At 40.3% G+C, this 24058-nt stretch overlaps 1 protein-coding gene and 1 long non-coding RNA gene across 2 annotated transcripts in view; one reads left to right on the forward strand and one right to left on the reverse strand.

Moving 5' to 3' along the window:
• Positions 1 to 24058, reverse strand: part of LOC132885414 (splicing factor 3B subunit 2-like) — a 92334-nt gene that overhangs the window by 63451 nt on the left and 4825 nt on the right. The gene's annotated exons all lie outside the window — the stretch shown is intronic.
• On the forward strand, positions 21068 to 22542 carry LOC132865982 (uncharacterized). The gene is made up of 5 exons (XR_009650535.1): positions 21068 to 21231; positions 21337 to 21640; positions 21732 to 21785; positions 22066 to 22118; positions 22473 to 22542. It is a non-coding gene; the product is annotated as an uncharacterized LOC132865982 (long non-coding RNA).

Here is a 24058-nt window from a genome sequence, read left to right on the forward strand (position 1 = left end):
AAACGCTGTCAAACTTTAACATTAGAACGCTAACTGTTAAAACGCTGTCAAACTCGACCATTAGCATGCTAACGTTTAACAAAAACACTTTCAAACACTAGCATTAGTGTGCTAACCTAACAAAAATGTTGTCAAACTCTAGCATTAGCGTGCTAACTGTGAATAAAAACACTCAAAAAACGAGCATCAGCATGCTAACTGTAAACAAAAACGCTGTCAAACTAACGTTAGCACGCGGTGAACAAAAATGAGCATCAGTGCGCTAACTGAACAGAAATGAGCATCTTCACAAAAACACTATCAAACTCTCACGTTAGCATGCTTACTGAACAAAAATGTTGTCAATCTCTAGCATTAATGTGCTAGCTTAACAAAAACGCTTTCAAACACGAACATTAGTGCGCTAACTTAACAAAAACGGTTTCAAAAACAATTAGCGCTCTAACTGTGAACAAAAATGCTGTGAAACTTTAACGTGAGTGTGCTAACTTAACAAAAACACCGTCAAACATTATAGTGCGTTAACTGTTAACAAAATGCTGTCAAACTCTAGTGCGAGCACGCTAACTGTTAACAAAAACGCTTTCAAACACTAGCGTTAGCACACCGTTAGAAAAATGCTTTCAATCACTAGCGTTAGCATGCTAACTTAACAAAAACACCGTCAAACTAGTGTTAGCATGCTAACTTAACAAAAACACTGTCAAACATTAGCATGCTAACTGTTAACAGAAACGCTTTCAGACACTAGCATTAGCGTGCTAGCATTTAACAAAAACGGTCTTAAATGCTAATGTGAGTGCGCTAAGTGATCACAAAAATATTTATTCATGTAGTTTATTTATTTATGTAAAGAAGAGAATGCAGTGTGTGTAAATAAAAGCTGAAGTTGATGGTGTTTGTGTGTGATGAAGTGTGAAGGAGAAACACAGTGGTGTTGGGTTTTATCTACACAGACATCAGCAGCTGAACTTCATCCATTTTATTGATCAGATTCAATTCTGCAGTAAATCTCAGTGTGAACTGTAAATCAGCTTTATTCAGATTTGATTCGCAACGACAAACTTCCACAATCATAATGTGTAAAAAACAGACTGGAGGATTCAAATGATTTATTGATGAGAAAACAAACCCCAGGCATTAAAATAAACTGTACAGCACTTTAAAAGGGGAAATGTCTTTCTAACATTCACCAGAAAAAGTAAAATATTTCTTTTGATTCTCACCATTTAATAGATGATTAAATCTGTGAGGTGAAAATTCATTCAGGTTTAAATACAGGAGAGATGATCAGTGGGGCTGCGTTTTTACCTCCATAATTTCCAAAAGTATCGAAGAATGGATAGAGTTTCTGAGTGAAAGACTGAGCAGTGAAAGAGTAGATATGAGATCTGGACTTCACATCGTAAAAGGAGACCAGACCCTCATCATAATCCACAAACACCCCCACCGTCTCCACCTTCTCTCTCAGTGGAAGGGGGACACGGGGACCAGCATTAGCCCAGTACTGATTCTCATCCCTCAGTCCCACAGTCCAGAATCCATTCTGAGGTTCCAGTGTAATCCACCCCTTCCTGTTAATGTTCTCTCTCACAACTCCTAATGTCCACCATGTTTTCCCTCTGACCTGCACTTCATAATAAAATCTCCCTGAGAAACTCTGCTTTCCCACAACACAGCCATACTCAGTAAACCTCTGTGGTGTATCAGTGAGTTTCTGCCGCTCGTCTCCACATCTCGCTTGTTTTCCATCAGCAGACAGGATGAGATATGGATGAGCTGTATCAGGATCCAGAGTCACATCCACTGAGAGAAACACACAGTGTGTGATGTGAGTTTGCAGGTAAAAAAGATTAAATCATCATCCAGTGGCTCAGATTCATTCGGATTTATAAGAGGATTTGTAGAAGATTAAATAATTCAACATTTTTAAATGATCTCTTGTAAAAAGAGAAAACTTGTCCACACTGTTCCAAATGTCTGTCGTTTTCACAGCATTTTTACTGAATAATGAACAAATGCTGACTGTCGAACCTGTAGACAGCATGTTGCTGTAGATGTGAAAAGCATCATGGTCTAAACTCTCTGCTGGGTGAATTCCACACTCAATAGATTTTTCCTGTGAAATACAACACCGTCATTTTGAGAGGGATTTTTTTAGCCGGATCTTTTTCACCTGCTTTTCTCCAGACAGTTTTGTTGTCAGAGTTTACTGATAAGATTCCACAATTTCTTCAGCCTTTGACTTCAGTAAGGTCACTGAGCTCATTATTTTACTATTGTACGGTAATTGATCAGTTTTCAGGTTCCCTGTGTGTGTAAGTTTAAAAGCGCACTGGGAGAGAGAAGGAGAGAGACACACCTTCATTAGCTCGTAGGCGAGTGTGTATAATATTCCCAAAATAAACTATTTACACACAGCATTGTGAGAGATTTTATTATCTGGAGGCATTTAGCTGATGACGTCATCAGTTTGAGGTTCAAGTAACATTACTGGATAAAAGCTAAAGTGGAATCGTGTGTGTGTGTGTGTGTGTGTGTGCGCGCGCCACTGAGCTCTGTGTAAAATCTGGAGGGCTCAGAGCCCATCCCCTGCTGTAGAGACGAGTGAAGCCACCTGGCCGCCATCTTACCGCTCACATCGCGTGTATTTGGTTTATGTGTTAAAGCGTCGTATCCGATCAAATTTGCCCCAAGAAAAGTATCTCCTGACTTTTTCCTCTTTCATTCCCTCCTCTTATTTTCTCCACTTTATCCCCCCATTCCTTACAGATCTTTATCGCACTCCGCTTCACTGTTATTGGTTTTTCCCTTTTCCAGTTCAGTCTCTGATCTTTTTTTTGAACGGCTCTTTTACTCCTATAATTATTTTTATGGAGATTATTTCAGTTTCTCTTAGGCTGCTGGGCCATAGAAGGTTCACGCTGCATGTTGCACGCTGCACGCTACACGTTCACGTGAAGAACCGGACCCTGGGCCATTAAACTTCATGCTTGGATGTTCACGTGTTGCGTCTGTTCTACTTTGACCGAGTAACCAACAATATGGACTCTTCGGATGACGACGATTGCCTCATTCTGCTTTTACTGAGACAGAGGAAGAGAAAAAGGAACAGAATTTGGAGCCGAGAACACTTCCTTCTGAGAGAAACCCGTGGTGAATTTCACCGAACATTCTATAATCTGCTTGACAATCCCGATGAAGAACTATTTTTCAATTATACCATTCAATTATATTTTTTCTGAAGTTTTCCCCTGAAAGCATAGAGTTATCTCCCTAGACCCGTTCTGATTGGCTGGCGCGGCGGTGACCGCATGCATTGACTGGAATTTCCGTCTTCACGCCTAGAAAAAAGTGTGCATGTTCATTTCTCGCTTCACGCGTGAAGTGTGCAGCGTGCAACGTGAACGCCGTTCTATGGCCCAGAGCAAGTCATGCTACGTTTGTCCACTTTTCTTTACACGCGTGTAGCGTGCAGCGTGCAGCATGCAGCGTGCAGCGTGAACCTTCTATGGCCCAGCAGCCTTATACAGTCGATATTTCTCTTTCGTATATTTCTTCTTCCTTTCTATCTATCTAGAGCAGCAGCTACAATTATCGACAGTCCATAATTATCGACACCTTTTCAGATTTACCAATAAAAACAATTTTACAAAAGGTGAGTTTCAGTGATAACAGTTATTATTGGTTAATTAATCAACCGGAAGACCCGCCTCACCCTTTGATCATGTCGTCTGATGACACAGCTCGTTACCTGAGATGGAATTTTTTAGCACGATCAGCAATTTGAGGAAAACCCGGGCGTCATCATCGCAGGTAAGCATGGTGGAAAGATCATGGACATGTTTTTACTGATCAAATTCACCGATATTTCATGATCTCCTTGTCGAAACCTACTTTGTTTCTGACTCTTTCATTTGACAGTCGCCATTTTGTATCTAAACGCGTGTTTGAGAGTCACGTGAGGTGTCGATAATAGTGATCACTTTCGTTTAGTAGATATGTTACGTTCATTATGTCTTCTTATTAAATCAAATCATTAGTTTTCTTTTGTTTCAGACGTGTAAAAGTTTTTTCCTTTACCTGACATGTTTCGACGGTGTGACCTCCCTGTCAATATTGACCCTCTGATGAAGACGGAAGTTACACCGTCGAAACATGTCAGGTAAAGGAAAAAACTTTTACATGTCTGAAACAAAAGAAAACTAATGATTTGAATAGTGATCACTTTCACCGGTGTCCACCATTATCGACACCCTGTGGAATTAAGGGACATTTACAACTGTTATGGATCGATCTTTGTGTAACATTGTTGAAGTAGATGAAGGACTTAAAAATATATGAAAAAGTGCTGTGATTTGTAATAATTTTTTTCTGATTGATAACAGAATGGAATGTTTATCGAGTATTTGGAATCCAATTGCAAGAAATAGAATTAGAGCAGAATTAAATTCCTAACATATAAAAAATTACATGCTTGAAATATTCAGATTTTTCTATTCCATTCAGAATTTTTTTTTGCAGTTTGTTGTAAATATCGACCACATATTACAATATCAGGAGACATTTTATATTTTGGTTTGAGGAATGACATGCGACCTTTGACCCGGATGTCCATGTGGTTACAATGTCAGTTGCCTGTTGAGATTTATTGGTAAACGACAAAACTAGAAATTAATACAAACAACAATGAATGACGAACAAAATGTGATCGATGAGAATACTTAGAAAGTGGAACAAAAAGATTTTCTGACAGGTTCAACATTATCAGTTCATTTGTTTACAAACATTAGAATTACTTCCTCATTTACGTAAACACCCACATCCATATATTTATATAAAAGATATTTTGTACTAAATATAAAAGTCTATGTAAAACTAATTTGAAATAAAAACTGTTTTGTTAACTTAATACCACATACCGACTATTTTTTAATGTAAATAATCATCTGGATGTCGATAATTGTGGAACGGTGTCACGTGATCTGATACGCTCAGTAATCAGGAATCAACTCTTGTTTTTTTTTTCCCCAGTGGAAGTTTGAGTCATTATTCATGCACAATTTACATATTGAAAGTCTTTTATACTTTTGCAACGGCCAAAAGATCGTTAAAGTGCCGATAATTGTAGCCGCTGCTCTATCTATCTATCTATCTATCTATCTATCTATCTATCTATCTATCTATCTATTAATTATTATACAAACACAAAGGCTGTACAATATTTCCTTTCTATTTCGGACAGTTGCTGAAACAGGATTATTTTCTCGTGTTATTTGCCATTTTCACTTCATTCTCACAGTCATGTCTTAACAGTGTTTATTGGTCACATAATTCACCGTCATTTTAGACACAAACAACTCAATTTTGATGCTTTTTCTTTTTAAGACCGCACAGTGTTTAGTAAATGGTGTAACCTTTAATGTGTGAAACAAATGCAATGAGAAATAGAACTTGGCAAATGATGTGACAAACAAATGCGACTTTTATCCGCACAAACGGCGCTGTGCACACACGTGTAAAAATGATCACACTATCAACACTCGCAGGTGAAATGTCCGTCCACAACCTTTGACCTGACGGTTTGTACAGTTCACTGCTGCACATGCAGACGTTTTTCTTGTCATTTTTCTCACCAACTCCAGAAATAACTTGTCCAGTTTTTTCTCGTTGTCAAACCGGCCGAGTCGACAGATTTGTTGATTTTCGAAGGTAAATCTGCCATAATTTTCTGAATATTGTTGCTATTAACATCAGGTTTGAGAAAATCATTAAATGATGAAATCTAAAAGATATTGGTTAATAAGTTAGTTAATGAAATCTTATTTCTTTGACATCACCATTCACTAGTTACTGCTCACAGATTCACTGGGTAAGTCCTTTATCTTTCAAATGAATATGAACATGTATTTATATGGTCATGTGACCTTACTAATGAAGTGTTCATTCGTATTAAAACTATTCTATGATCAATAAAATCAATAAAGAAGCAGCATCAATATCTGCATATCTGTAATGTGTGTACAATGTGCTTAAATTATTCATTTAATCCCTATAATACGCCCTTTAATGTCCCTCGGCCCACATCATTTTAAATGTATAAAGTTATAAATGTGGTATTTTGGGATCATAATGTAGCCCCCTACTAATTTTAGTTCATCCTTTTGTATTTGTTTTGTTGTTATCTGCAATGTAGGGTTGCCCTGGTTTATAAAATATCACCTCATTTATTACTTATGTGATTTATTTTATGCATTAAAAGAGGAAACTGTGTATTTTTGTTAAAGTGTTCAAATACCCCACGTTTAGAGCAGATCTTGAACTTCTCATGTCTGTTTTCTGCGGGGGATAGACAGGTGTCAATCAAACAAGTTGGGATAGACTTTTGCGCTGTCGGATTTTGTGAGGGGCGGGACTTAGTTCAGACACGACGATACGGAGCGAGGAGAGAAAAAGAGGATAATACCTGTTTTAAAGTTCATTTTATTCTTTGGAAATACTTTTTTTTGGAAGAATTAAAAACCCAGTGGGATTGCGACTTTGTGTAATTCTAACCAGCGGAGTGTGGGCTGCGTTGCGAGACGTTTTAGTGCAGACCTGGGCATTTTACGGCCCGCGGGCCGCATCCAGCCCTTTGGTTCATTCTGACCGGCCCGCGTAAGGTTAATTAGAAATTACAAAATAAACGCATTTTCTAATTTTACCTCATGCATGGACTGAATGTGCATTGCTTTTATTTTGAAGGTGTGTTCAACAAAAACGCAATGCGCGCGACATGAACATGACATGAAATCCCACGAAACCTAATCCCGCGATAACTACTTCCGTAATTTGTCCAGACCAACCACAAACTTGTACGTCATCCTTCAAACGGTCCAGCCAATCACATAGTGTGACGTCACCAGCAGGCGCCGGAGCCCGAGCCGATCTGTAGATCTGATTCCTACTTTTTGGTGAATAATCTCATTATTTTTACAAAATATTACATACACAAGTGTCGACATGCCAAATCCCCCCTTCATGGCCTGCTCTTAAGAATGAACTGTCCTTGTTACAAAAATGTCTGAAATATATAAACAATCCCCATGCAGATATACTGCACACATTCAGAGCAGAAGTTATCCTTTCATAAACCCCTCGTTTTTTTCCATTTTACATATATTGTGTATATATATGTATTTGATAAGTTTTCTTTTTAGATTATATTTTCAGAGGAGGTGTGATTTTATGTTGTAATATAAAATAATTGTTTATGTTTAATTTAATAAAAAAAGATCTGATTCCTACACCGAATCGACTGATGATCATCTGCCAGCTGTGCTTCGCATCTCCACCTCAGACATTCAACCTGACTCTGACGCGCTCGTTAAAGACCAACAGAGACTAGATTTCTCTCACTGAACAAATAAAAAACTGAAAAACACCAAATGAGGTGATTAGACTACAAATGTGGGCATCATTATTATAATATGATGTATCTTGCTTGATATTTGGAGTAGAAAGACAATATTGTGATGTCTTTATTGTGTTTTGGGGTGAATGTGACTGAAAAAAATGGTACAAACGTTCACATTTTGTTAACCATTGTTTTGGGAAATTTGATTGAATAAATGACATTTTTTGTAAGGCAACCTCGTTTTTTCCATACTCTTACCAGTCTTAGCAGCTTGTAAAAACAATGTTATTTATTGCTTTATATAAAGAAATACAATTAATATTATGCAGAATTTAGTTCAGTCTTTTGGTCCGGCCCTCCACAAAATTTTCTGTTTCTCATGTGGCCCCATGGAAAAAATAATTGCCCAGCCCTGTTTTAGTGAGTATGGTGACTGAGCTAGTTCTTACCGTTAGTTGCTAAGCTACTACTGTTAGCATGTAAATGGAGTTAGCTGACTAGCGTGCGCCTTCACAGGAGCGAAGGAGACCTGCGTTGGGCTGCATGTAGGAAGCCTGGGATTATTTACAAGTTTGAGTGACTATAGGTATTGTGGATGCTAAAATTATGCACATGGTCGTTCATCAGCGTATTCATTTGAGATTTTGACTTTCAATGTAAGTGTGCTTCAGACATCGCCACTCATGCTGCTGCAATAGAGGTGCTCAGGACTTGCAGCTGCCAGGGACTTTCTGCACGTGGACCGAGTTTTTCTTCTTCCTCCTGCTCGCTGTGTGTGGAAGGTTTGAATGGACTGTTACTACCATCTTTCTGAGTTTCCAAGGGACTGAGAGTACTAACTCTTCTCCAGCTGAGGGTTACATATGAGCTCCAACAGCGCGCCAACGAACATGGTACCATAGACTGAGTTAGAAAATCCCGCGTAATATTATTATTTTCATTTGTTTTTTTTTTTTTTGTTGTTTTTTGGGGGGGGGGGGGGGGGGGGGTTTGAAATAAATACTGTGATATTTTTGCAATCAATGTGTGTGTATGAGAGTGATTCGTGTTAAATAGTGATGGAAGCCATTTCACTGCAAGATCTGATTTATGTGGAACATTAAAGGGCCATATCTGAGTAAGTACGAAGCATGGGAGTTAAAGCTCACACATACAGTATAGCTAAATTATAAGCTAACTGGGCCTCTTTGCACCTTGGTTTGAATCATGTTTTTTTTTTGTACAACCCCGATTCCAAAAAAGTTGGGACAAAGTACAAATTGTAAGTAAAAACGGAATGCAATGATGTGGAAGTTTCAAAATTCTATATTTTATTCAGAATAGAACATAGATGACATATCAAATGTTTAAACTGAGAAAATGTATCATTTAAAGAGAAATTAGGTGATTTTAAATTTCATGACAACAACACATCTCAAAAAAGTTGGGACAAGGCCATGTTTACCACTGTGAGACATCCCCTTTTCTCTTTACAACAGTCTGTAAACGTCTGGGGACTGAGGAGACAAGTTGCTCAAGTTTAGGGATAGGAATGTTAACCCATTCTTGTCTAATATAGGATTCGAGTTGCTCAACTGTCTTAGTTTTTTTTTTTTGTCGTATCTTCCGTTTTATGATGCGCCAAATGTTTTCTATGGGTGAAAGATCTGGACTGCAGGCTGGCCAGTTCAGTACCCGGACCCTTCTTCTACGCAGCCATGATGCTGTAATTGATGCAGTATGTGATTTGGCATTGTCATGTTGGAAAATGCAAGGTCTTCCCTGAAAGAGACGTCGTCTGGATGGGAGCATATGTTGTTCTAGAACCTGGATATACCTTTCAGCATTGATGGTGTCTTTCCAGATGTGCAAGCTGCCCATGCCACACGCACTAATGCAACCCCATACCATCAGAGATGCAGGCTTCTGAACTGAGCGCTGATAACAACTTGGGTCGTCCTTCTCCTCTTTAGTCCGAATGACACGGCGTCCCTGATTTCCATAAAGAACTTCACATTCTGATTTGTCTGACCACAGAATAGTTTTCCACTTTGCCACAGTCCATTTTAAATGAGCCTTGGCCCAGAGAAGACGTCTGCGCTTCTGGATCATGTTTAGATACGGCTTCTTCTTTGAACTATAGAGTTTTAGCTGGCAACGGCGGATGGCGCGGTGAATTGTGTTCACAGATAATGTTCTCTGGAAATATTCCAGAACCCATTTTGTGATTTCCGATACAGAAGCATGCCTGTATGTGATGCAGTGCCGTCTAAGGGCCCGAAGATCATGGGCACCCAGTATGTTTTTCCGGCCTTGACCCTTACGCACAGAGATTCTTCCAGATTCTCTGAATCTTTTGATGACATTATGCACTGTAGATGATATGTTCAAACTCTTTGCAATTTTACACTGTCGAACTCCTTTCTGATATTGCTCCACTATTTGTCGGGGCAGAATTAGGGGGATTGGTGATCCTCTTCCCATCTTTACTTCTGAGAGCCGCTGCCACTCCAAGATGCTCTTTTTATACCCAGTCATGTTAATGACCTATTGCCAATTGACCGAATGAGTTGCAATTTGGTCCTCCAGCTGTTCCTTTTTTTGTACCTTTAACTTTTCCAGCCTCTTATTGCCCCTGTCCCAACTTTTTTGAGATGTGTTGCTGTCATGAAATTTCAAATGAACCAATATTTGGCATGAAATTTCAAAATATCTCACTTTCGACATTTGATATGTTGTCTATGTTCTATTGTGAATACAATATCAGTTTTTGAGATTTGTAAATTATTGCATTCCGTTTTTAATTACAATTTGTACTTTGTCCCAACCTGTTTGCACCGTGGGTCAGAGAGGACTGAAATTTCATCTGTGCTGTATGTCGAGCATGTATAGCATATTTGACAATAAAGTTGACTTGACTCCTGACATTTATTTACTGTAGATCAGGATTTTAAAACATGAATCAGCCTCAGAGATGCGCAGAAACGTCAGCAGTGATTCCATAATATCCATGCAAATTTAAGCTCCAAGATTCATGTCGGGGAAATAATATGGTTTTAAAAAGCGATGACTGAGACAATTCTTTGTATATTTGAGAGGAAACATCAACTTCTTTGAGTGTTTGTGTCACTTGTTGATATTCCACGTGTGCCGGATCCGCCATGTTTCTATCGCAGAGTCGATGTCGGCAGTGAGGAGACTCGAGCTAATAAACTCACGAGGTGCAGGTTCACATCAGATTATTTGAGCTCACGCCAATATATATATATATAAATGCCGCTTTTCCACTACAAACGCGGCTGAGCCGTGCCGTGTCGAGCTGAGCGGGGCTGTTGGAGTTGCATTTCGACTACAACCGCGCTGAACCGTGCTGGCTGGAAGTGGGTGGACACATTGGGTGGAGTTAGCGAAAGTGGGTGGACGTCAGGTGATGTCGTTAAGCAGCGCAAACAGTGACATCAGTGACAGTGGCGGAACAAGTCAGAGCCGGGCCGGGGGCGGGGCAAATGACCGGGCCCTTTATTAAAGCTTATCATAACATCATTTTAGGCTACAAAATGTCCGCAACTGCGGTGTTTACCAATTTCAACACTACCGGGTGCAACTATGTTATTTAGTACATCAAGTCCTTCAAACGAACATGTAACTCAGAAACAAAAAACATTAGGATACTGTACATGGCTCATAATAAAACATCAATAGCGCACATTATTTGAAGGGCATGCGAATGAGCGCTCAGAGGTTGCAACGGTGACAGGAAGAGTCAGAAATAAAAGGAGGGCGGTGCAAACCTCACTGAATGCACTGTGTTTACCAATTTCAACACTCCGGGGTGCAACTATGTTATTTTGTACATTAAGTCCTTCAAACGAACATGTAACTCAGAAACAAAAAAACATTAGGCGACATACTGTACATGGCTCATAATAAAACATCAATAGCCTACTGCGCGCATTATTTGAAGGGCATACGACGAGCCTTGCGCTCCGCGAACTCGTCCACGATGCTCTGTATGTCACTGATTCAGTGAGCTTTTAAGCGGTAGTCTCACGACCCGAATAGTAAACAATAAACATGGAGGACATGGAGTCGTTAGTGTTGCTGGTCTTGGTGCTGTGGCTTGTTGTCACCTACAACGCCAACAGATACTGGCAAGAGCGTATAGATGAGGCGAGGCGCATAAGGCTTCAGAAATTCTCGTAATTCGTAATTATTCTTCTTCCGGGTTTGCGGTGTTTACAGATCCCAGCGCGCTCGCGGGGCGTGTGTGGGCATGTGAGGACACGCCTCCTCACCAATCAGTGCACAGGGGAGTGTCTGCTCACGCCCCCAACCTCAGTCGGCACGGTTTGGCTCGCTTCAGCCCCACTCCAAAACGGTGCGAGTTTTAGGGGCTAAGCAGGGCTGAAACGAGCTGAGTCGTGCTGGTTTTTGGTAGTCGAAACGCGAGCCGTGTCGGGCTGAAGTGAGCTGAAGCGAGCTGAAAAAGGGTAGTGGAAAAGGGCCAATAGAGAGAGAGAGAGAGAGAGAGAGAGAGACCATCTAAGCTTCTGTTTATGTAAAAATTGATGGATTTTACAATTATCGAGCCGTTTTGTAATCAGAACTAAAGGTTGAATTGAACAGTTAAACCACTTACAGTGGGGTGATAGGCTTAATTTTTATCTGAAAATGCGGCTGAAGAGACGATCGATTAGTCTGTCAGTGTTTAAACCTCTGTGGGAAACTGAGCGAGCCGTCAGAAAACAAAAGAAAAGAGGAATCTGTCTTTTCTCTGTTCCTGCTTTTGTGTTCTCGTTTCTTTCTCTGTAAGATCAAAACATTACGTGTATAACTCCATACTCACTACTGTGGAGTCGAGCCCATGCGTTCTCAGGCTAAGATCGCTAAGCGCCAGCTAGAACAATTTGAACAATCTGTCCAGAAAAATGATGTCATCTAATCCTGCTCTCTCTTCCAGCTGCACTCACTCGTCAGGTTTTCCTTTTCTTTTCCGCTGGAGGGAGAGTCGAGTCCGCCATGTTTGCCCACGCCGATGTGTTTTGGTTAAAAGTAGGTCAGACGCCCCACGGTGGTCACGTGATATTGTTGCTCACTTGCTTCAGCAATCTCCAGAATTGTAAAATGCGGGACGCTTTTTATCTCGGCAAAACATTTACACACAGGATACACGGTGTGCAGCAGCGAAACATCTCCAAACTCCAACAGCAACAGAAATAAAACATTTTACCCAGAATTCAACTTTGCAGTCAGAAGCTTTAACTGCATGATTATAAAACTCTTCGACTTCTTCGTCCAGCACAACAACAACATTCACCTCTGAAAGGGAAAGAGTTTTATACTCATCACTTTTCCACACACATGGTGGAACAAATCATTCTTTCAGAATAATCCGTTTTTTCCACACAGTGTTTTACTCACATTTATAATCTTTCATTTTTACAAGTGAAGCTGAATTCAATCAAATCATAAAGCTGAACAGTGAAGGCTAAAGAACAGTGGTTTCCTCAGAGTCTGGGGATTTGGACTCCACCCCTTCCAGTCTGATCTACCAGTGGATAAATAGTTTGTATGATCTATAACGATGTCCAAAGTTGATGCTAAGGCCATTATTAAAAAATGTTCTGTTTCCGGTCCACCGGCCGGGTGAGTGCCGTTTGTGCGGTTGAAAAAGTTTTTTTAATGCCAGTTTTTCGACATTTTTTTCAGGTTCATAAATCTAAAATCGAACTTGACATTTACACATTCCCAGGGCTTTCCACTAAGGTGGTGTTTACATTAGACCGTATCCATCTCGTTTTCATCGCGGATGCACTGTCCGTGCACGTTAAAACGCCGGGAAACGACTCCACAGGCGGAACAACTTGAATCCGCCAGGGCCCACGTATTCAACCCAGTTCGTATCTGATCCGGTGCTGTGTAAACATTGAGGAACGAGGAAACGCTGTGCTGAGCTCTAGCTGACGTCGTCATTGGACAACGTCACTGTGACATCCACCTTCCTGATTCGCTGGCGTTGGGATCACACACACAGCGGCTCAGTCCCGAATCACTGCTCGTGCGCTTCACTCGCGCGCTCTGTGAGCTGCGCAGGGCCGGAGTGCGCACCCTCCAGAGGGCACTCGCTGTTCAGGGCGGAGTGATTTGGAGCGCAGGAGGAAGCGCTGAGCCGCACTGAGGTTTATTTACACATTTCAACTTATTTACCTCCTTCAGGCGCTTCCGTGAGAACATGAACATCACAGCCAGGTGTGTTTATCTGCTGGAGAAGGTGTTCGCTTGCCATCCTTCCACTTGCAAGTGGTGAGTGACTTGCGCATGTCCGATATGCACTGGGATCATGTGACGTGCCGTCTAATTAGTCATGTGATTAGCGTATCCGTGTATTGGCGTTGCTGTGTGCACGCGAATCGTTTTAAAAACGTTAATCTGATGATCCGCTGATACGGTCTAATGTAAACACCACCTAAGGCTCATACTGGGGGGGGGAGTAAACACAAAATAAACTCCTGTGCACGCAGCTCCCAGGATTAAATGTATTTTCCACAGACCATTTATTTATTCACTTTACTCAAATACAAAGTGAAATGGCAGTAAATCTTCTTTCTTTTCTTGCGTATTGCATCATGAGGCGTTCCTGGCTTGTCAATCTCTTATTTTCGGTACATGACACATTCACGCAGCTGAGCATGCTATGAATTAACAACGACAACGGTCTGCAGTGGGGCTACACAATTACACACTCAGCGAACATTTCTCCATTTGTGTATGAAAATACACTCCAACCACTCAGTTTGGCTTCATTTACAACCAACGGTGTCTTTTGATGCCAGCACGTAATTGACCGAGAGAAGACTGGTTTACCGGAGACAAAATAAGCGTTATCTCTGCTTCTGTTCCCTCCGACGGCCCCGACACACTACTGCCTCCGCCGAGTGCACGCGCGCTCTGAACTGAATCAGCTCTGCGCATGCGCCGTGCGGCACAGAAAAATGTCAGCCACCATGAAGGAAGGAGATCCGGAGTTTTCAAACATTTGCTTAAGTGTGAAATCGCAAAATGGTATTCTAGCGAACAAGAAAATAGTAAAGATTCAGAAAAACAAATCATTCAGTGATCATTTTAATAGTGTAATTTCATCCGAACTAGGCCTAACGCTCGATTTAGAACTACAAAAAGTCCGTGTGTCGGACATTTTAAGTGCCTTTGTAAAAGTTTTGCAAATGTTGCAGTCAGCATTTAAAATGCTAACTTAAAGTTTTTGTACAAGTTTCAGTTGATTAAACTGTCATATTTTATTAAATGTGTCTGCTTTTGTAATAAAAAAGTATTGAAAGAAAAAGCAAACACAGCATTGCGATTTCTTATCCATCCATATAAAAAAAAAAAATCCCTCCCTCCTGACTGAAATTTTTTTTGCTCACCCGGTGGACAGGAAACGGATTTTTTTTTTAAGGATGGCCTAATCTGTGTTTCTCTCCTATGAATGAATGAAAAGTACAAACAGGTCTCAGGTGCTCCATTATAACTCACTAACTCCCCCACACTCCTGCTGCAGACTCCGGAGAAAGAAATAACCTGAGAGTTATAAAACACATTTCTTTATGGATCTGATTCAAATCCACGATGACCTTCACCGTGTTCTGTTGCTATAGTGATACAGGGGCGCGCTCGTGAGAGGGGAGACGTTTAATGGCAGGAGATGTGAAACGGTACGACACGCTCCAGACTCGATGGCCTTTGCCTCGCCCAGAGTAACCCGGATGTTCAACTGGAATATTTGTGGTGTTGAATTTTGCAGCCTGAATCTGACTGGTTGAATCCGACACTGAAATTAGCGACCTGAATCCAGATTTCTGAAGATCTGAAAACTCAGTTATTCTGTCTGAATTTGTGAACACTGAAAAAATATATTTGAAAAAAAACATACTTGATTTTTTTAATCTGAATTTTAAAACATGAATCTCTGAACACTGAAAAACGATAACTTGAATTTCAAGGGTGTTAATTCAAAATAAATAAATACAGACATGAGGTTTGCAACTGTATATATTTCACTCCTGGGTGTAAATTCGAGGGGGTTTGGGTTTTAACCCCCCAATAATCAAAAGCAGCCAATACAACGCCCCAAATAATCATATCGTCATGATGAATGAAAAATATCAACTGTTATAAAACATGATAAAGTGGTCGGTTTTCTTGATTCGATGTAATTAGGAAGTAAAGAATCACATTTCTTTCAGCCCCCCGTCCCTGTGTAAGACGTGTTTGTGGAACCCATCCTCCTCTCCCCGCGTCTTCTCACAAGCAGTAGCCGGTGCGAGCGGGAGCGAGCCGTCATACAAAATGAAAAGAGGAGCAACAAAAAACCAACCGACAGCTTTAACTTGTTGGTGTAAGAAAAAGAGAAAAGCGTCTTCCCAACAGGAGGTATGTTACTGTAATGGCGCTGACACTCATGAGTCAAAGAACTGAATGAAAGTCTGATTTTCTGCTGTGGTTTCACTGTGTGAGGTGAACTGTTAGCTAACTAGACTAGCCTTCAGAGAATCACACCGCTTTTATCAGAGATACTCGCTAACTGCGATTATCTCGATTATTTCGAAGATTTATCAAGTGGTTATTTTTAAATAATAATTTAGGAATTACCCGTTGCCAGGGTTTTAACAGCGATTAATGCTGCAATAATTATGAGGCAGGTAATGATTCACTCAATTGACAATTTGATTCACGATATACATTTTTAAAATAGCGAATGATTTCATGTCCATTATTTGCTCGGAAATCCCCTCAAATTATATCACTTCCCAGCCACAGACTGGCCTGTTTGTTTGTTAGTTTGTTTGAGATATTCCAGAAATAAACGTATCACAATCACCAAATTTCAGAGAGAACTAAATTTCACCAGTTTTATGAAATCGAAAGGCCGTCTCGCTTTAACAATGACTGTAACAGGTTGCCACTAAATTAACACTAACAGCAGCATTAACTGCAATGAAACTTTAAAACGAACAGATCATTGTAATGCATCACAGTAATAACAATTAAAAATCTCCTCCACGTTTTTATTCACAACTGCCTCGAGTAATCAAGATGGCACAACATGCACTGCTAAATGTGAACACAAACATTATCCTGGTTCAGTATTTTCAAGTATTTTCTGCACAGGTTACACTATTGTACAAGACTGCTCAGTGAGGTCATTATACAATTTTACATACATTTTTATAATTATAAAAAATTAAAAATACCCCCTTTACAAAATATTTTTAATGATCTTATGCCTGGCCCTTTCCCAGTGGATCTAGTTAGTCTACGTGCTGATTAAACATGTATATTATTAATGTCCTAGCAACGGCTAAAATGGCTAGGATACAAGGTCTGTAATTATTAACACCCCCCCAAACTAAAAACCCAAGGCCTCGCCCTTCCACTACCACAGTGATCAGTGCACACTCACTGACAAATGGCTTAATTTACATTAGGGGGGACCATTAAAATCCCAGGAATATTCTTAAATTAATATTAAATTAATTTAAATATCCCAGGAATGTTTCCTCGGGAATATTCTTTACTCTGCGAACGTCTTTTTTTTTTTCAAGTTTAACATGGAGCAGTATTTTAAATAGAGCAGCAGCTGCAATTATATGTAAATTGTGCCTAATTACTCAAACTTCCACTGGGAAAAAAATGTTGATTCCTGATTACTTAGAGCAGGGGTGTCAAACTCATTTTGGTTCAGGGGCCACATACAGCCCATCTGATCTCAAGTGGGCCGGACCAGTCAAATAATTGCAAAATAACCTTCGTCAACTCCAAATCTTTAGCATTGTTTTTTCAGTAGGCTATGCTTTATGCTTCAGCCTACATTTGTAGCCGACGATCACTGATCACAAGGGATCTAGATTATTACACATTTATTCACAGAGAGGCCAATGGATTTGAAATAAAATGCATTTCACTCTCAAACAACTGGTTTATTTTTATACAGTTGAGTGAATACATTTTTACATCTGACAACCTGAACCAAGGGGCGGCACGGTGGTGTAGTGGTTAGCACTGTCGCCTCACAGCAAGAAGGTCCTGGGTTCGAGCCCCGGGGCCGGCGAGGGCCTTTCTGTGCGGAGTTTGCATGTTCTCCCCGTGTCCGCGTGGGTTTCCTCCGGGTGCTCCGGTTTCCCCCACAGTCCAAAGACATGCAGGTTAGGTTAACTGGTGACTCTAAATTGACCGTAGGTGTGAATGTGAGTGTGAATGGTTGTCTGTGTCTATGTGTCAGCCCTGTGATGACCTGGCGACTTGTCCAGGGTGTACCCCGCCTTTCGCCCGTAGTCAGCTGGGATAGGCTCCAGCTTGCCTGCGACCCTGTAGAAGGATAAAGCGGCTAGAGATAATGTGATGTGTGATGTGAACCTGAACCAACTCCCCACACTAAACTCAAGTGGGAGCTATGAAGAAAGTAGCCTAAACATCCTGCCTAAACGTGCAAATTTATGAAAAATAAAATTAAATTAACAAAAATAAAAGTTATAGCAGTGCATGAGCAATACGATTAGGCTACATCAGATCAAACTATTTTGTAGGCTCGGCCTACTGAAGCTGAGAATGATACACTGCACAATATTCATTGTCTTTTAAAGTGAAACCAGAGTAATCTTATTTTCAAAGAACTGCATTCTTCAGACTGCAAACATTTGTGAACATTACAAGAATTAGGCCCAGGCCTTAATGCTGATTAACCTCCCTCCCCGCTTTCCCTCACCAAGTCTATCGGCTGCTGCTGGCTCCTGACACTTGGCATCTTTTAGCCTTCACGAGGGCATCAATATCAGGTTTCAAATCCTGAGTAGCAGCACATTTCACAATGTCATTCAAGTGTGCGTTTGATAACCTTGAGCGGTGCTTTGTTTTGTTGAGGTTCATAACACAGAACGCCTGTTCACAAAGAGAGGTAGTCCCAAACATGGATAAAACCTTTGCAGCCAGGGATGTTAATTTGGGGTGCCCTGGCAAGAGATATTGATAAAACGTGTCCTAAGCCCACCGACGCAAATTTCTGCTTCATATCAGAATCACACTGCAAGTCAATTATCTCGAGTTGGATGTCAGCGGGCATATCAGAAGCATTGAGCATTTCGGTTAATTCTTTAAAAATTCATAAGTCGTCACAGGAATGGGCTAGAGATTTACTTTTTTTTGACATCCTTAGAAATTTCTTCTCTACAAGTCTGGGGCCGGATTAAACCATCTAGCGGGCCGTATGTTTGACACCCCTGACTTAGAGTATCAGATCACGTGACACCGTTCCACAATTATCGACACCCAGATGATATTTTTTGAAATAAATAAACAACCGGTATGTGGTATTAAGTGAAAACAAAACAGTTTTTTATTCAAAATTAGTTTTACATAGACTTATATTTAGTACAAAATATCTTTTATATACAGTGGGGCAAAAAAGTATTTAGTCAGTCACCAATTGTGCAAGTTCTCCCACTTAAGATGAGAGAGGCCTGTAATTTTCATCATGGGTATACCTCAACTATGAGAGACAGAATGGGGGGAAAGAATCCAGGAAATCACATTGTAGGATTTTTAATGAATTAATTGGTAAATTCCTCGGTAAAATAAGTATTTGGTCACCTACAAACAAGCAAGATTTCTGGCTCTCACAGACCTGTAACTTCTTCTTTAAGAGGCTCCTCTGTCCTCCACTCGTTACCTGTATTAATGGCACCTGTTTGAACTCGTTATCAGTATAAAAGACACCTGTCCACAACCTCAAACAGTCACACTCCAAACTCCACTATGGCCAAGACCAAAGAGCTGTCAAAGGACACCAGAAACAAAATTGTAGACCTGCAGCAGGCTGGGAAGACTGAATCTGCAATAGGTAAGCAGCTTGGTGTGAAGAAATCAACTGTGGGAGCAATTATTAGAAAATGGAAGACATACAAGACCACTGATAATCTCCCTCGATCTGGGGCTCCACACAAGATCTCACCCCGTGGGGTCAAAATGATCACAAGAACGGTGAGCAAAAATCCCAGAACCACACGGGGGGACCTAGTGAATGACCTGCAGAGAGCTGGGCCCAAAGTAATAAAGGCTACCATCAGTAACACACTACGCCGCCAGGGACTCAAATCCTGCAGTGCCAGACGTGTCCCCCTGCTTAAGCCAGTACATGTCCAGGCCCGTCTGAAGTTTGCTAGAGCGCGTTTGGATGATCCAGAAGAGGACTGGGAGAATGTCATATGGTCAGATGAAACCAAAATAGAACTTTTTGGTAAAAACTCAACTTGTTGTGTTTGGAGGAGAAAGAATGCCGAGTTGCATCCAAAGAACACCATACCTACTGTGAAGCATGAGGGTGGAAACATCATGCTTTGGGGCTGTTTTTCTGCAAAGGGACCAGGACGACTGATCCATGTAAAGGAAAGAATGAATGGGGCCATGTATCGTGATTTTGAGTGAAAACCTCCTTCCATCAGCAAGGGCATTGAAGATCCATCCAAAGAACACCATACCTACTGTGAAGCATGAGGGTGGAAACATCATGCTTTGGGGCTGTTTTTCTGCAAAGGGACCAGGACGACTGATCCATGTAAAGGAAAGAATGAATGGGGCCATGTATCGTGATTTTGAGTGAAAACCTCCTTCCATCAGCAAGGGCATTGAAGGGCATTGAAAGACCCGTGGCTGGGTCTTTCAGCATGACAGTGATCCCAAACACACCGCCCGGGCAACGAAGGAGTGGCTTCGTAAGAAGCATTTCAAGGTCCTGGAGTGGCCTAGCCAGTCTCCAGATCTCAACCCCATAGAAAATCTTTGGAGGGAGTTGAAAGTCCGTGTTGCCCAGCGACAGCCCCAAAACATCACTGCTCTAGAGGAGATCTGCATGGAGGAATGGGCCAAAATACCAGCAACAGTGTGTGAAAACCTTGTGAAGACTTACAGAAAACGTTTGACCTCTGTCATTGCCAACAAAGGGTATATAAAGTATTGAGATGCACTTTTGTTATTGACCAAATACTTATTTTCCACCATAATTTGCAAATAAATTCTTTAAAAATCAGACAATGTGATTTTCTGGATTTTTTTTTCTCATTTTGTCTCTCATAGTTGAGGTATACCTATGATGAAAATTACAGGCCTCATCTTTTTAAGTGGGAGAACTTGCACAATTGGTGACTGACTAAATACTTTTTTGCCCCACTGTAAATATATCAATGTCGGTGCTTACGTAAATGAGGAAATAATTCTAATGTACGGTGGCCGGGAAGTGCAAAACAAAATTACAAACTGTAAAACACTTACATTTATTAAAACAAAATTACATTGCCAAAACACTTTTACCAAGGACAAAACAAATTTACATCTTAGAAAATAAACTGACAAAACATCTTAGAAAACATCTTACATCTTAGAAAACAAACTGACAAGATGTGAAACACTTTTACGAGCGCTGAGACAAATCTACAAGTGGCAGAACACTTTTACGAGTCCCGGAACAAATTTACAAACGAAAATCTTGACAGAAGGGTTACGTACCAAATGCCGCAAGCGACTTGGAAGCATGGTGGCCGGGAAGTGATGGAGTGAGCGGTCGATCTGTGTCGTCTTCTATGGAGTTTATGGTGAAAGAACTTCAACTGTGACTGAACGATGTTTTGCCCGTTTTGTGGAAAACACATGAACCACAAAATGGAACTCTGTCCATTCCAGCAGAATAACCGTGTCCATCATATAAACAGTTCCTGGAGTACAGAAGCTCAAAGACAGAAGAACGACAGTCCTGTAACTGTGGGCTGAAAGGAAGATATCGGCCAAAACAAGGAAGGAAACGTGTCCAGGTAAGCTGTATTGGCTGTTCTATACATAGCATTGCAAAACTGTATATCATATTTTATCAGTGCATGATATATGAAATTAATTACATCTTTCTATTATTTTACTAGATAAACATAAAATTGATGGTGCCACATGGAACTGATTTAAAAGCTCTAAGAGGGAAAACACTCCCGTTATTTACAGACCCGGAGGTAGCAGCACCTGATCTACTGAAACAAGCTGTCCAGAAAATGCGAAATTTCAACAAGGACATGCGAGATGGACTGTATATTCTTTTCTCTAGACTGCTCAGAGGTGATCCATGTGCCTGGGTCAGAAAGGCCATTCAAACTGGCAGAATATAAAAATGAAACAGGAAAAGCATATTCCAGGATTACTTTTTCATTTGCATAGAAAGACACTTTAAAGGAGGTTTGTGGAGCTCATGATTCAATATTTTTTACATAATTACTCTACTGTAGGATACATAATAATCTGTTGGATTTTTTTGTTTTTACAACAGTGGATGATACGTCAGACTCTGATTCTGAGATTGTCATCACATCAAGGAGCACAGGTAAATTCAATCGAGCTGACAGTGTGGTACATACATTTATTATGTATTTAATTTTTTAAAAATAAGTATGCATGTATTCATTCATTTGTTGGATCTATGTTTTAAGCATAAAACCTATGTTCTGGTCTATATTTTAGAAGAACAAGGCTTGTTTTGATTATTTTGCAGTTACTATCAGAAACACGGACAACCTTTCACCATCGATATATACTGTATGTGGGAAGGGAACAATAATGGAAGCTGTTAAAAATTGTTGATAATTGTATGCGTTTCCTCTCAGGTTTTTGAACCACAAAACCAAAGTACTCCCCAACACAAACCTGATGATGAAAGGTAAGTGCTCACTTTTATACAATCAGTAATTTATCTTTAAATTGCTGATGTGATTATCCCAGAGCATTTGCTTTGATGAACATGTAGCAGAAAACACTATACATGTAATGTGATTAATAATAAAAAATAATCTCTTATTTATAAATCTTACAGTTCCTCTGACTACTAAATGTTACTCAGAGCTCTACTGTAGCCTGTATCATGAACGTAGTAATTTTCTGAATTTTATCATGTTTCCGAGACGGACCGGGACATTCAGCCACAAATCAGCCTGGACAGGTATTAAGGCAGACTGTGGCAGCCTGATGTTTCTTGCTTTCAGTGTTGTTTCATACATTTTAAACTGTTTTTCAGATAGTAAGATCTGATACTGAGGATCTGGATCCACCTGAAACAAATCCAGACAAGACTTCTTGCTACAGGGAAGTAAAAAAAAAATAAGAACTCAATTTTAATTCATGGATTCCATGGGAAATAAATTTGTGTTTGTAAGATGTTTTAACATGAAAATGGTAATTTCCCAACAGCAAATACACAGACCAGTACGCACCAGATGTTGAGGAAGAGGAGCTGGCTGCAGTCAGTCAGTGTGAAAACATTTACAAAAAACACAGCAATGTAAAGTAACAGCTATTAACTGTAGCATTGCAGTTTTTCACTGTACAACGTACACCACTGTCCAGCTGTGGGTGACAGATTCAGATACTTAGACAGCGATGTTTCACTCCAAATCAGATGACGGGGCTCACCACGGTCTGGTTTCATAGTTTGTCAAGATGCATTTTCACTTTTCCCTGTGATGTTTCCAACTGATTCGGATACCTCTTCACCAAATGTTACATTAATAAACAACAAAAATTCAGATATCGCCTTTTAATCATTTCTGTGATAGACTGGTCATGAGATTTTCTCAATCCATTTTAAAACAACAAAAGTGCATTTTCAAATGTACATGATTCTCAGGCTAGAAAATTTTACTTATAGAGCACCAAATTACAACATGGTCGTCTCTTGGCATACATTTAAAAAAAAATGCAGGAAGAAAACCCAACAACATAACCATCAGCGTGCCACATGTAGTTCGGTTCCACAGAGTGGTAGGTTCTTCTTATAAGAACCTTCTGTGTGCTCTCCTCTCACACCCTCGAGGATTAAGGTCCCAGAGCAAATTCATCACATCTCTCTTCACTTGAAGATTGTACTTTTGGTCAAGTACCTGCCACATCGTGCGGCAGCCAAACAGTTGTCCAGGTCCACAAAGTTCCAATCTGATGGCGTTAATTATCGCGTTTGCAGAGGAATAATCCTTTCTGCGGTACAAACCGGCTTCCTTTACTACTTTTAAAAGTCCTCAAGCTGATGTTTACACTGTGTGAACTTGACATCATATCCATGATTACATCGTACGAGTGGCCCTCATTCAAATATTGTACATCATGGCAAGGCATATCTGGTCCTTCTGTCTGGTCCGTGTCCTTTTAAAACCTCTAGAGACCGTCCACACGAAAAGCAAAGCAGTGTTAAGTAGTTCGTGTGTTTTCCACAAAAGGGGCAAAACATCATTCAGTCATAGTTGAAGTTCTTTCAACATAAACGCCATAGAAGACGACACGAATTGACCGCTCACTCCATCGCTTCCCGGCCACCGTACTTCCAGGTCGCTTGCGGCATTTGGTACATTCCCCTTCCGTCAAGATTTTCGTTTGTAAATTTGTTCCGGGACTCGTAAAAGTGTTCTCCACTTGTAGATTTGTCTCAGCGCTCGTAAAAGTGTTTCGCATCTTGTCAGTTTGTTTTCTAAGATGTAAATTTGTTTTGTCCTTGGTAAAAGTGTTTTGGCAATGTAATTTTGTTTTAATAAATGTAAAAAAGTGTTTTACAGTTTGTAATTTTGTTTTGCACTTCCCGGCCACCGTACTAATGTTTGTAAACAAATGAAC

Source organism: Neoarius graeffei, chromosome 1 (genome assembly GCF_027579695.1).
Source record: "Neoarius graeffei isolate fNeoGra1 chromosome 1, fNeoGra1.pri, whole genome shotgun sequence".
NCBI lineage: Eukaryota > Metazoa > Chordata > Actinopteri > Siluriformes > Ariidae > Neoarius > Neoarius graeffei.